The sequence below is a fragment of the Notolabrus celidotus genome, chromosome 22 (genome assembly GCF_009762535.1).
Source record: "Notolabrus celidotus isolate fNotCel1 chromosome 22, fNotCel1.pri, whole genome shotgun sequence".
NCBI lineage: Eukaryota > Metazoa > Chordata > Actinopteri > Labriformes > Labridae > Notolabrus > Notolabrus celidotus.
The window spans coordinates 16,880,387-16,889,387 of NC_048293.1; positions in this window are offsets into that span (position 1 = coordinate 16,880,387).

Below are 9,001 nucleotides of genomic sequence, written 5' to 3' on the forward strand. Positions count from 1 at the left end.
GGCAGACAGAGGGGTCAGATAGGATCCAAGTGTGTCATTTCCCCGGCGGTCTAAGCCTATAGCAGCATAACTAAGAGCTGGTCCAAGTCTGAGCTACGGAACTGAACTATAAGCTTTATCCAAAAGGAAAGTTTGAAGCCTACTCTTAAAAGTAGAGAGGGTGTCTGCCTCCCGGACTCTGACTGTAATATGATTCCAAAGGAGAGGTGCCTGTTGTCTGTCCTTCTCTCATAAACAAAGTATCTCCATGATGAAAGTTTCTTAAAAGTGGAAGACGTCCTCTTGGACTCAAGGATGATGTTATATGTAATTTTCTGAGCACTCTTTTATTGTTCTTTTATAAGTTTTGGCCAGAACTCAAATACTGAATGCTAATTGTCACAACACTCCACACAAATGTGTCTATAATTAAAATTAAAACTGTTTAAAAAATCTAGACTGATAAAATGTAACTTTTTATATTATAAATATCAGAGGTCAGATGTAATTTTATTTTAATTTATTTAACTAATTAATAAAACTTTTTTTTTTATTTATTTGACAGGGGCCATGCAAAACAAAAACTGTCAAGCCAGAGTTAGCTGTAAGCTAATTTTCCTCTGTGGTCCCTGGGCAGGAAGATGTAAATGAATGTACAATACAAATGATAAAAAACATACTAGCATTTATACAGGCTACTCAACACAGTCCATCACTAATAACAACACATTTAAAATTGCATTTCATTGTCTCTGGTTTGATGCATTCAGATGATCACATGATTGTTTTTCCTTGAGCCATAATTTCAGTATTTTAAAAACACTGAGGCTTGTACAGTCTCTAATGTGAGTTGGGATTGAGTTCCATTTCCCTGCTGCTCTGACTGAAAATGCAGACTGTCCAAATGCAGTCTTCCTAAGTTTAGCTGAACAGTCTCCTCTTTGCTGATGCCCTGGTCTCCCTAAGATTGCTCCTGCAGAGTAAAACACATTGTTTAAGTGGTGGTGTGGCCTGATCATGAATTAATTTATACATCAGACACATATCTGCATAACAAAGGAAACTGTTAAAGGTCATTAAGTTATATTTCATAATGATTTTACAGTGGTGGTAGTTCCTTGGTTTTTTATCCAGAGTTTTCAGTGATTGTTTGTAGAGGGTGTATAATGGTTTTAGAGTGGTTGCTCCAGCCTGAGACCAGCTCGTGACACAATAAGATAAATGAGAAAAAATCATTGAATGCATGTACAGTTTAGCAGCGGCTAAAGGTAACTGATGCCTGACATGTCTGAAGTTCATAAGGCTGGTTCTTACATTTCTGCAGACATTTTTTTACACGTTTCTTAAAATTTAGATTGGAGTCAATTGTTATGCCCAGAAACTTAAAATGTTTAACAATCTGTATTACCTCTCTGTTTACAGTCATATCAGGTTGGGGTGTATTGTTTCCCCTGATAGAAAAATACATTCCTACAGTTTTGCTCACATTAAGCGTTAGAAAAAGAAATGACTGATATTTTTAAAAGCTATCAGCTGGTCACAGATGACCCGCTCTGTGACTTTAGAGATTACTGGGAGAATACTTATGGGCCTGTAGTTTGCTACATTGGTTTTATCGCCTGCCTTAAAGATGGGAGTTACAACTGCTGATTTCCAAGCACTGGGAAAATTGCATTGCTTTATTGACAAATTTACAAGATGACTTATAGGAGCAGAGAGGTTACTTTTGTACTTCTTCACAAATGCAGGATCACAATCAAAAGCATATTTAGCCTTGAAGGTTTTAAATTTGTTCACAACTTTATTTATAGAGGGTTCTGACACCTCAGAAATATTAAAAACAGGGAAATCACAGTTTTGTGAAGTAATAATTTTGCTTCTTAAGCCAAATTTGTGCGTCAGATCTTGGACTGAATCTATGAAATAAATATTAAATACAGAACATATTTGATTTTTGTCTTGTGTTAAAATTCCTTGAACTTCTAATTCTAATCCTTTGCCTCCTTTGCAGTTGTCTTTCTTTAAAACTTTGCTGATGTTTTCCCAGGTTTGCCTACTATTTCCTTTAACTTCATTTATCATATCTATAAAAATGTTTGCTTTTTCCTTTCTCAATTCATTGACAACTCTATTACGAAGAGGAATTAAGGAATGATCCGTTTCATTAAACTCCACAGATGTTCAGTTATCCAAGGCACATTCTGTTTTTTCCTGAGAACATTTATGTTTTTACTAAATTCATCTTTAATTTTGTTGATTGTGGACATAAAACATATTGAAGCAGACTCTGGATCATCTGAGGACAGGATGTCAGTCCAAGTTAGTCGTTGAAACTTCCTTTCGAATTCACCAACAAGTTTCTTAGGAATAATTTTGATCATATTTTTACTTTCTTACTGGTACATGCCTGTGGTTTGTTAGTTTTCTTACTATCAATGTCAAATTATGATCTGACATCCCAGTCACTAAATTAAATGATTTAGTTATTCTTTCTGGTTTGTAGCTGAATATTAAATCTATCTGGGTTTTGGATGACTGAGTAATCCTAGTAGCGCCTTGGATAAGTTGTTGGAGGTCAAACTGATTTGTTATGTCTTTAAGTTTTTTTTCCTATTTGCCTTGTCTGCCCAATTTATATTAAAATCCCCAAGCAGGATTAACTCCTTATTTTTATCAAGCTCTTTTAAAATGTTTTTTAAAATGTTCATAAAACATGTTATTTGATGCGGGAGGCCTGTACACACCAAAAACAGTAAAGGACATAGATGGAGACAAAATACATTTTACAGCAATGCATTCCATATCCATAGTGCGGTCAAATTTGATTTCCTTACAATTAAAACAGTCTTTCACATACATAATCAGACCTCCACCCCTGCCAGCTTTTCGGTCTATCAATGTCCTGGGAAGAAAACAAACGTCTCTGTGCCCAACTCAGCTCCAGAACTCTGGAGCTGAAGTGGAGGTTGGTTGAGACCATTTCTCACGTTGGACTGGACGCTGAATGACGGACACTTCTCTTTGTTGCCCACTTTGAAACTCTGATGACTGTGAAGATTTCACCAGCTGCGTTGAGGGTGTGACTGAAGCCTTTTTACAGAGACATTCATGTTTGAAGAATTTCTTTTTTTTTACTTCCCAGGGTTCAACTTTGGACAGAACAAGAACTGAAAAGGTCAACAGAAGAAAATAAATCAATGTTCTTTATAACTCCCTTCTATTGCAAATCAAAACCCTGCATCACAGGACTTCACACAACATCCTCTGACTGCTATAGAGCATGAAAACTTGTGACAACTTGTAAATTAGGTCCTTTTTGCAAAGTGTCTCAGTCAATTATTAAATGTGCATCATTACAATTCTGTACTTTACTGTCAGTTTAAGGATTATGTCTGGGCGCGGGCTTGGCCTAATGGTTAATTTGCTTGCCCTTATAGTCGCCAGTCTTAAGATCAAGCCTGCAGCCCCCTTCATGCACATCATTCACCCGCTCTCTCCCAGCTACCTCCTCATCCACTGTCCTGTCCTCTCAAAATAAAGGTGTAAAAAGACTAAAAATAGAACTTCAGAAAGATAAAATCCTCTATGGAGACATTCTTCCATGCGTTTGTGCAAAAGTATATCCACCACTCGATCCATCAGTCACTCTGTAGACCTTTCTTCATTTCTGTGGTCACTGTATTCAGTCTCAGAAGGACCAGGTCAACTCGAAAAAGACGTTTTCTCTCCCTGCTCACAGGAAATGATGCCATTGGCCTTCCGTCGATAATGAACTCTTCACCAACAATGCAGCTTAAAGTAAAAACATCATCTAATCTCCACAACAGGGGTTGATTCAAAGGTTAAAGAAGCACCCTGCAGGGTTTTGTTCAAATTGCAGGACCAAATAATCTGTAAACACAAATAACAACACTCACGTTGGCATCGAGGGTAAATGTGGGCCTGTGCATGTGACCTTTTTTTATGTTTCACCCATTAAAATTGATGTCACCCTTTTTGAAGATATAACAAAGAAAACAATTTAGAGATCATAACTTTTGGCCATAAAAATGTACGATGAGTGCTCGAACACACGCCTCATTATGATTTTACTGCAGCTGTAAAATCCAGCCTCCATCTTCCCTGTTTCACAATGAGAGATGATTTTGCAGTGAGATCAGGCTCTTTACAGACTGTTTGATGCATTTTTAGCTTCTATTTATAGTTATTTATCCGCTTTCCATGTCATATAGAGAAGCTCACGCTGAGATGGTCGGAGAGTATTGAGAGTTGAGGCAGCTGTTTGGATCCTTCAAGCAGGTGGAGGCTGTTGTTGCCTAAATGCACAGGACTTGTTTTTTTGTAAAGCACTCCTGTGTACTCTGAGGAGGGAGAGGGTTCTGTCCCTGCACTGTAATACTATAGTAAACACTTAAATGGCTTCTTTGTATGTACAGATAGCTTCCTGTCTTTGTTTTCCTTTATTTGATTAACTGTTTAAGTTTCCTTTCCTTATGTAATATTATATTCATTAGCAGCCTCACTTTCCTTTTTTCCTGCTGACATTCCTCCCCATGTTACGGCCTCATGAAAGACAATGGCACCTCTTGTGGGTGGTCACATGGTTCAGTCCAGATCTTGTCTATTTGGTGTCATTCATGGGACAATATGCAGAATTTCTTCCCCTCCGAAATGAGGAATTTGCGCTTCAATTTAAATTGACCAATTTGATTTAAAAGGATATTATCTAAAGGGAAATTACTTGTAGACAACCCAACTTAACTGAATGACAAATACTTAATCAGTGGATCTCATAACTTTAAGACAAACAAGCATTTTTATTACATTTCTGACATCACTTTGTTTTTGAAGATAAAAATCTTTTCGTGTCCGGCAACCTTTAAAAGTCTCTTCAAAAGTGGACAAAGGTCACTGTCAGTCACTCACACTTGAAATATGGCAGGGTGCATGAACACGCTTTATTTGAACCAAATTCAAGTGAGGAAATGATGTTTGTAAGGGTTTGAGATTTTCACAGTGTGTTAAGCATTATGTAATGACCCTTGAACAAATTTCATTTAAACAAAAGCTGTATTATACGGTTGCAACATAATGTCTTTTTATGGCAGAGTTTAATGTATTTTTCAAAACTAATACAACATAACTCTGTGTATTAACCATAGACTGTAAAAAATATGGACGTAGGATCCGTGACGTCACCCATCTGTTTCTGAAGAGCTGTTTTGAGACTAATCGGCTGCGGCAGCCATATTGCTTCTGTCGAGCCAGTGTGACGTAAAGAGGCGGGCTTTGAGCCTCCTAGCCAACAGCTGCAGTGTTCCTGCAGGCAGCTGTGCCTCTCATTGGAAGACTAGTAATCTCAATATCTTCTAAATTACCGAATTAGAAAAAAATTCACCCCCCTCACAGTGAGAGGACATCGAGAAATTAGCTATTGAGACTACACTCATCTTTTGTACCAGTCTGTAAACATGTTTATTAATGCTGCAAAGATCGTCTTTTCCCCATTCATGTGTATGTGACTTCCGGTACTTCCGGAGCCAGCCTCAAACGGATCCTCGAGGAACTGCAGCTTCTAACACTTCCGCATTGGACTCATATTTTTAGACCGGAGGTTGCCGCTTGGTATTAACCAGTCCCTCCAGGATTTCGCGGGATTTTTTTGTGATTGTTGCGGCCCAAAAAGCCTGAATTTGCACAGCTTTTTGAAAAAAATTGCGGTGAAAGTTGCGTTTTTTTTGTTTTTTTTTTGCTTTTTTCCCCCAATAACACCTCAGGGGCAAGTAAATACTCTAAATTACAGTTGTTTTTAGAAAACATTCTTGATGTGGCCACTGTGAATGTGTTTTGATTCTCTTTATTCACAGAAAAATGCCATGAAAGGTCTGCATTGCACATTTACGACGGTCCCTGAATGCACCTCGCAGTGACAGAGGCACTTGACAGGCAGTTCACGCACTCTGAAATGAATCTGCATCTTTGTTGACCAGGAGTTGATCAAAACTTACTGAATGTGTCTGATGTCTCACCAAACTGGATTAAATCAAGCTGGAGACGCGGAGCTTTTAACGGTGATGGCGGCAACAACGTCAAACCTCAAATATTAAACAGACGTCCCCCGGTTGTGTCTTTGTCACTAACGCACACCGGGGGGTAACAATCATCAATGAAGATGAGACAGATGCATGGAGGTGAGGAGAGCTGGTTCACGAAGTACACCTGCTGCAGGTAGGTGACCAAGCAAACACTGTGCCCCTCAATCTATAAATAATAACATTGTCATCGTCACTTGTCCTGCCTGCTGTCCCCTCTTTTCACCTGTTCTCTGTGTGTGTTTTGTTGTTGAAAAGTGCCGATCAAGTGAGGACTTATGTTTATGTTCCTATGAAGTGAAATTGATGACAAAACTGATGATGCACAGGGGCTGAGATTAAGGTAATTGGTCAAAGTTGCGAGAAAGTTGCGGTGATTGTATAAAATTGCAAGGCCGCGAAAAAATCGCGCTGATTGGTTGAATTTGCGTTGATAGTTGCGATCCCGAAATCGCAACTTCCTGGAGGGACTGATTAACAGGAAATCTAATAAAAATCTTCCATAGAGTCCAATATATTTTCAATTGCGTTAAAACAGATGAATTTGATACTGTAGAGAATAAGAAGATAATAGGACAACTAGAATGACAACAGTCTATCACTTAAACACTTGTGAAAATGAATTGATCTGTTTATCTGCAGTATTATGCTAGTGGAAAATTCCTAACTTAAAGCTTTAAAATCCAAACAACAGAAGAATTTGATGATTAGCTGTTCAGTGATTGTAAAGATCTAAAGCCTTAGCTTCGCACAAAGACTGTAAACAGCAGGAAATAGTTAACCCTTCTCTTCCCGAAGAGAACAAAACACTCTGAAACCTCATCAGCTGATTATAATGTGTGTCGTCTCATTTCTTGTGTACATGCTAAAATCAAAATGTAGAACACTCCAACTGTGAATGCTTTTTTTTTTTGCCATAGTCAACAAATGATGTCAACACTATAAAAAAATCAACATCATCAATGACTGTCAATGACATCCCCAAAACAACACCATCAATATTAACAACATCAGCAACTATAACAACAAAAACAAGATCAACATCATCAACAACTTCATCAGCGTCAATAACATTAATAATATGAACAACAACAAAAAAGTAACAATTGAAACAAAGAAAATATAAAACGAGATCCATGGCATAAATAACATCTCCATCTACAACATCGACAACAAACAACTTCAGCATCAACATTATCAACAAGATGCTCAATCAACACATTAACAACAGAACCAACAACAATGTAACCAACGCCATCAAGGGCTAAAATGTAAACAAAAGCACCGTCAACAAACAGCAATGTCAACAGCAACATCAACAACAAAATCAACAACATAAGGACATCAACATTTGCAACAGCATCATCAATATCAACAACATCAACAACTTCATCAGCATCAACATCAAATCATTAACAACAACATTAATAATATAAACAACAACATAATCAACAACATCAACAACCTCATAATCAACATTGTCTTCAACGTCAATAACAACTTTATCAACAACAACAACAACAACAAACAACATGAACGAACATAACACAAGTTTATTTAAATATATGGGACATATACTGTATGACAGAACAATAACTATATTTCTTTAGCACCGTTTCAAAACAATAGTTTTTGTGCTTTGAGTTGAAAAAGCAAAAGCAGGATGGGGAAATAGAACAAAAGCTAAACATGGCCGCCACAGTGAGACGATAAAGGACAGCGTTTTTGGGGACAAAAAGCAAAAGGGCAAAAGATGTCAAATGTAGCAGAGAGGAGAGCGAGTAAAAACAGTTAAAGCAATGAGAAAAATGTATTATGAATTCTCTCATCGGAAGCTCAGATCGAGAATAAAATAACTCATTCATGAAATAAGATAGCACACAAAGGTACTATTGACACGTCAACAATTTATAACAGTTCATGTCCTCCTGCTGAGTTCTCATAAACCATCTCACTCGGTTTATCTTTCAGTTTAAAATTCCTTCTCTAGCCTCTTCTTCCCTTTCCATCTCTGTCTTTCCCCACGAGGATCTTTGAGCAGATCTATCCCTCAAAATCCCACATGCCTCCTGGAGCTGGCCCGGTTTCCACAATTCATGTATATCCATTGACACCTTGATCTCTTGACAGCTAGCAGAGCTGTTTTTAGGGGGTTTAAGGTCAGAATATTGAACACTGGAGAATGTTATTTTAACCTCTCCACCTTCCACTGCTGAATACCAATACTCTCTGTTATGCCCTTTTCTGTTCAGCTGCCTGAACAAAAGGAAGGTAAATAAGGGTTTATTTCAATAGCTGTTGAAATAAATTCCTCTGAGATTAAGTCTTAATAAAAAAAGCTGGCACGGTCCTCGGGTGCTCAGTTTTGATTCCTGCTTTGTGAGAAGCATAAAATATGCCACAGTGGAAAGGTTTCAATACACTAAGTAATTATTCCTCTACTAACATTTCTGCCATAAAATTCTTCAGGTATTAAAAACTAGAGCCAGTAAATGGGCCGTAAAATCTCATTTAAATCACTTTACAAATTTATTTTTACTAATAATCCAGTCAACACCTATAAACATATTCCAAGCCTGAGTGTGGATCCAGGTGGTGCACCACCCATGGAGACCACTGGTGAGGAAATCAGGGGATGTGGTACTTCAGAAGTTGTTGTTTTTTTGACATAGGTATGCTTTTAAAACATATAAGGTTGTAGATGTTAAGCTCTTGCATGTGTTTTTCATGTAGGTTGATTTACTGTTTACTTTGGTACCTGATCATTATTAAACCAGCATGGCTGACTCAGTCTGGATCAGTCCTGCACTCCTCTGAATCCCTGCAGAGTTACAGCTCATTTAAGAATGATGTAGTAAGCAGGTGGTGGAAAACTCTAGCGGTTAAAAAAGTAAAATAAACATCAAGTTGGTTTGGAGCAGGATGGCTTC